Source organism: Vulpes vulpes, chromosome 8, assembly GCF_048418805.1.
Source record: "Vulpes vulpes isolate BD-2025 chromosome 8, VulVul3, whole genome shotgun sequence".
Lineage (NCBI taxonomy): Eukaryota > Metazoa > Chordata > Mammalia > Carnivora > Canidae > Vulpes > Vulpes vulpes.
The window spans coordinates 25667107-25673496 of record NC_132787.1 but is presented as its reverse complement, the minus strand read 5'-3'; the positions used below and the strand labels follow the sequence as shown (position 1 = coordinate 25673496).

The 6390-nt window shown below is 44.0% G+C and overlaps 1 pseudogene; it reads right to left on the bottom strand.

Moving 5' to 3' along the window:
- Window positions 1–4317: 4317 nt before the first annotated feature.
- Window positions 4318–6390, bottom strand: LOC112917480 (RNA-binding protein EWS pseudogene; annotated as a pseudogene).

The following is a 6390-nucleotide window of genomic DNA, read 5'->3' as shown; positions in this document are numbered from 1 at the left end:
AGCAGGATATTCTTTATCCTCCATATGGTTGTGGTCTTTCAAAATCTTTTCTTTGCTGACTTCAAGTTTCCTAGCATTGTGATAAAAAATGCACATATATGTGTATCTTTTCGTACAGATTGACACAGTATTTGATCTATTCTGGACAGTGTTCCATGTGCACTTGAAAATAATGTGTATTCTGCTGCTTTAGGATGAAATGTTCTAAATGTACCTGCGAAGTCCATCTTGTCCAGTGTGTCATTCAAAACCCTTGTTTCTTGTTGATTTTCTGCTTAGATGATCTGTCTATTGCTGTGAGTGGGGTGTTAAAGTACCCTACTATTATTGTATTATCATTATTATTATTATTATTATTATTATTATTATTAAGTTCCTTTATGTTTGTTATTAATTGTTTTATACATTTGCATGCTTCCATGTTGGGGGCATAAATATTTATAATTGTCAGATCTTCTTGTTGGATAGACCCCATTACTATACCATAGTGCCTTTTTTTCATTTCTTATTACAGTCTTGGTTTATGAATTCCCTAAGTCTACCTTTGTGATCTAATAGTTTTCTTTCCCTCTTCTTTTAAGCTTCATTATTTTCCATAATTTTATCTTCTGTATCACTGTTTTGCTCTTTTGCTTTCACCCTTGTTTTTGGCCTCCGCTTGGGACTTGATCTTGGCAATAGCATTTTTAATTTTGGTCTGACTAGATTTTAGTTCTTTTATCTCTACAGTTAGGGATTCTCTAGTATCTTCTAGGCTTTTTTCAAGCTCAGCTAGTATCTTTATAATCATTGCTTTGAATTCTAGTTCAGACATCTTACTTATATCTGTATTGATTAAATCCCTGACTGTGAGTACTACCTCCTTTCTTTCTTTTGGGGTGAATTTCTACATCTTATTGTTCTGTCTAGAAAAGAAAGAAAAAAGAAAAAAACAGCAAAAAAATAACAAGAGCAACAACAACAACAACAACAGCTTCAGGAAGTGTTTCTGGCATATGCTGTGTACACTCTGCTGTTGCATTTTGGTTGCTCTTTCCCACTGGTCCCTCCACTACAGAGTTTCTCCTTGCTTGTAGTGGGGAGTGTTTGGGCCTTTAACTAGGTATGCTTTGATCTAAGACAAGAGAAAAGGAACAGGAACAAAAATGCAAACAAACAAACAAACAAACAAACAAACAGCTTTAGGCATGATTCCAAAGAATAAGAAGGAAAGAAGGAAAAAGAGAGTAAGGAAAGAAAAAAGAAAAAAAATAAGAAGGTTGACTTGCAAAATAATAAAAGGAAACAAACCAACAAATGAACAAAAAATTATAAGCCTCATACAAATAAGAGAGAAAATAAGAAAAAAATATTTATATAAAATAAAAGATAAAATAATAAAAAAGAAACAGAAAAATAAAAAATTTAAGAATGAAGAAAAAGAAAAAGAGAAGCAATCCTGACCCTATGTCCACCTGAAGCTGACCTTTTAGAGTACTCTTTAAACAATAGGCTTGATATATGGCTGGGGCTGTGTTGGTCTTCTGTGCTGGCTGCTGTGCTGGCTCAGAAGTTGACTTGCCCTTGTAAAGATGCTTCTGCCTGGTCAGAGGGTAAAGTCTAATGTAGGGAACTCCAGCCTCCACTGCAGGCCCTGTGTTTCTCTCTAGAGTCTGACTGTGCTGGTAGTGGGAGGATTGAGGGGTGGTAGAGGAGGTATAATATGGAATCGCCCTACCATCTCATCCCAGAGGAGGGGAACTCCTGGTTACCATTGTTCAGGAGGCCCTCTCAGAAAAGTGAATAATCTCCTGTGTCCTGGGCTTTTGTCAATTCCCTGCCCTTAACCTGTCTGTACCTGAGATGTTGATGTACCAAGCACTACAGATCTCCTGTATTTTATCTCTAATTGGTGGCTAGGATTCAAAACTCCAAATTTTAAAGGCCCTAGAAAAATGTGGATGCATACCCATCTTCCTGATAGAAGCTTGTGGCATGCCTGGCTCTATCTCGATCCAGCAAAGCAGTCGCGTAGAGGCTTGGATCTATCGTGCCAGACAGCAAAAAGCAGTGACCACTATGTGTGCAATTTGCCCATGTCTCTGCTCTCTGCTTAGTTCTATCCAAGAAAAAGAGCCACCCTGGGTGCACACCATGGTTTAAGCCTATTGTGGCTCAGAGCAAAAAGCTGCTACAAGGTTATCTGCCTTCTGCACACACCCCTGTCCCTGCTGTTGAGTGCCACTGAATGGATTCCAGCTGGCTTTTTGTCCTTGGAGAGGCAAAATAAACTCTTCCAAATGTTCTCCAGGAAGGAGAGCGATCTCTCCCAGTGTGACCCAGGGGATCTCCTCACCACAACTTATTGTGTGATTTCTACCTGCTGCCCTCACACCATTCTCTTCCTCTCCCTGACTTTGCTCCATGAAAAGGATTCCCTCCCCTTCATGGCCCTTCGGCTTTCCTCTCCCCCACTTCACAGCTCCAAACCTCATATCTGCTACATTCTCTCCCTCTAACTATGTATATTGTTTTCTTAATCCTCAGATTGTATGCCTATGTTCAAAATATTTGGATGTTGATCTAGCTATGTTCAAGGGATGAGGCAAGCTCAGGGTCCCCCTACTACTCTGCCATCTTAACTCCTTTCCCCTGTTATTTCTTATCATAAGGCCTCTTTATTATATTCAAGTGTTTCTCACGCTCTGTAATTATTTGAACATTTGTTTTCTTGCTTATTGTCTATTTCCCAGTAGGAAGAGCTCTATTTTGAAATAATGAACAATGAATAAATATATTATATGAACAATATGCATGTCATCCTGCCTCCTACTTTCATGAGTTTTGCTACAGGTTTTCTAAAGAAGTAAACAAAGAATAAAACAGAATATTCAACTCCTCTTACAATTGTTGCTTTTGCCAAAGGTCATTGCTTTTTATGAAATTAGTTTCACAAATGACTAGTTTCTCACAATCTCAACTCTATATTACTTAATTGGTATAATTTTTAATTCTCTTTTGTCAGGGGTGGCTCAAATAGAGAGTCCCACATGAAAGCAAATAAGTAAATAAAATGGCTGCTTTTAGTACCTTCCAGGAAGAGGTTCTAGGAGAGGGGAAGCAGTTGGTTGCATGGGTGGTATACATTCAAGGGCAGCTGTGTATTAGGCTAGAGGATAAAAGGTAGGAGCTGATTTCTTTGTGGGTGGCTTTTATCATTCTCTGCAAGTAGCAAATATATAGGGGCTCCACAGCATCCCGGCATCTTAGCCATAAATTTTGCAGAAAGAAAACTCATTGAGACTTCTTTGAGTTGGAATGAAAAATAAGTATCAGGGTTGCTACAAATACACCATTCAGAGCCAGGGGTGGAAGGCAGCTAGGTCCTAATAGCTGGTTGAACTCCTTCAGGGTTTGTGTACAAACACACACACACACACACATACACACACACACACACACATCGTAGCCAATATGTCTAACAAATAGGCTCGTGTTTATAGTTCTACCAAGATAAACATACCCCACTCCTTAGGGAATATTTCCAACCAAATTTAGACACGTATGTTCATATAGTATGCACACACATGACTTTCAATGAGGTGCTTTATGAATATATGCACCCAGCCTCTCCTCCTTTCCCAGCTCCTGAATCTAGAGTGGGGCCCAGGGAAGGTTAATGAATGTCTGAGTCTTAGCCTTCATGTCTCCCTAAGTGTATTTCTCACTATATTCCACATAACACATGGAAACTGTTTTACTAATTATTCAGTATGTGGAATTATCTATGGTATTTCAATTTCCTTTATGCCATCAAGTTTCAATGAGCTACTACTCCCGACAGAGTACAGCTCTGAATATACGTACAACACTGTTCTAACTGTTGGGTGTAGAGTCAGGGGAGAACCTACTCCTTGTCCTGAGCGAGATTCTACTCTTGAAACACAAAGGACAGTCACTAGAACTCAGGCATAGCTACACCAAAGGCAAAACTCGAAGTGCCTGGGTATAGTTCTAGATCCTGTGTACAGATCTTGACAGTGTTCTAGATGTAGTTCTGGAGGGAAAAAATTCTGTTTGTCAAGGAAGTCTCTCAAGTCTCTCAGAAGATAGTTTTAAAGAACTAGCACAGTGCTAGCCTGAAAGTTTAGAGAATTTTCTGTACCAAAGAAATATGCAAGGTTCAATTCAATTTATTTATTTATTTATTTATTTATTTATTTATTTATTTATTTTTACCATTTAACTTGTTTTAATGTTTCTTCACAAATGGTGAAAAATACTAAAGTACAGACAAGGAATAATCATAATGTTGTGGCCAACATTATAAATATGGAATTATAAATTTAAAACATTTTCTGGTTTAAAAAATAAATCTGGTAGTCGATGCAGCTCTGCGGGTCTCTGCGTGTAGCAGCGCCGGTCTCTGCGCTCCTGACGGTGCTCGCCTTTATCCATTTTTCCAGGTCCTCCACGCCCACCTCTTCTTCCTCCCATCCGTTCCATCAAAGGTCCAGGGGCCCACCAGGACCGCCTCGTCTTCCTCCGCCAAAGCCACCTCGGTCCATGCCCCGGCCACCACGAAAGCCCCCTCTGTCTCCACCGCGGCCACCTCTGAACATCCCACCGGGACCACCGTGGTCCATGGGGCCACCTCTTCCTCCCCGCATGCCACCAGGGCCGCCTCTGCCAGGGTCACTGCCTGGGGGCGGGAAGGGTGGTGGAAGGAAGCCTTCAGGCTTCGAGGCCTTACACTGGTTGCATTCTGTTCTCCAGGCGAAGTTCTGGTTTCCACACCCCGGATTGGGGCACTGCCAGTCCCCAGCCCGGTGCTGGACGTTTCCTCCTCCGGATGGACGTTTCCTCCTCGGGAACCCGGGGTCCTCTTGGGGGAAAGCCACCTCTGTCTCTTCCACGGCCTTCCATGCGACTCATGGGGCCCCCAGGACCTCCTGGCCCCCCTGGACCTCCACAGAGTGGCGGTGGCATCCCTCTGCCCTCATCGGGAGGCATACCACCCCGCATGCTGTTCATCGGAGGTTTCTTCCGAGCAAGAGAAACCTTAAGTTTGCTTCCTTGAAAATCTTTCCCATCAAACCACTCCACAGCAGCCTTGTCAGTTGGTGGGTCTTCATAGGATACTGTAGCATCACCTTTGGGCTTTCCTGTTTCCTTGTCCAAGTAGATATGGATCATGTGTTGTCCAGTTCTCTTGTTCATCTTAATAACTCCACACTGCTTAAAGAAGTCAGCCAGATCATCTAGAGTCACATTGTCATTCAAGCCTTGCACATAAATTGCACTGTTGTCAGAGTCTTCATCTGGATCTACAGGTGGGCCTAGATTAAGAGCTGGTCCTTCATCCATGGGTCCACTAGGCTTTTTGAAGCCACCTCGCTCTCCAGCGCCCACTCCACCTAGTCCTCCTCCCCGCACACCTCTGCTTATGCCTCCACGATCAAATCCCCCTCTTCCCCTGCCCCGGTTATCAGGGCCACTCATGCTCCGGTTCTCTCCTGGTCCAGAAAATCCTCCAGACTCCTGCCCATAAACACCCATGCTACTGGGATGGTCCTGTCGGAATGAACTCTGCTGCCCATAGCTGCTGCTCTGTTGGCTGTATTGACTTGGAGCCTGGCTGTAGGATCCAGTTTGGGGGGGATAACTAGTGGGCGGCTGCTGCCCATAGCTGCTTTGTTGACCATAGCTACTCTGCTGTCCATAGCTGCTCGGCTGCCCATAGGTGTTCTGCTGAGAGGAACTGCTCTGATCATAACTAGTCGGCTGTGTAGAGGAATAGCTGGTAGGAGGATACGATGGTGGTGCTGTGACTGGCTGCATGGGGTAGCTCCCAGGTCTCCGGGGATAACTGTAGTTACTCTGTCCATATCCTAGGCTGGGCTGGTTGTATCCCCCTGTGCTAGATTGAGGTTGACTAGTCTCAGCAGGTTTGTTACCATCCTGTGGCCTTGCCGGTGCGGTGGCTGCTGGCTGCTGCCCATAGGTTGGGTAAGCAGGTTGAGTGCCATATGCAGACTGAGCTGCATAGGCCGCCTGGGTGGTAGTGACCGTAGCAGTGGTGGTATCATAAGCACCAGTGCCGTACCCCTAGACAGGCTGACTGTATGCCTGGGGGGCAGTTGGAGTAGTATAACCAGCGGGAGGCTGTCCATAAGAGGTTGCATAGGTGGTCTGCCCATAGGTCGCAGTGGTCTGAGCCTGGGTATAGCTGACATCACTGGGCTGCCCATAGGTTCCATCACTCTGCTGCCCATATGCCTGGGTGGTCTGTGCATACCCTTGAGTTGGTTGGGCGGTGTATGCACTGTAGCCCTGCTGGGCTGCAGCTTGGCTGTAGGTACTGTAATCGTGGACGCCATTTTCTCTCCTTCCCTCTTGTTCTCTCAACAT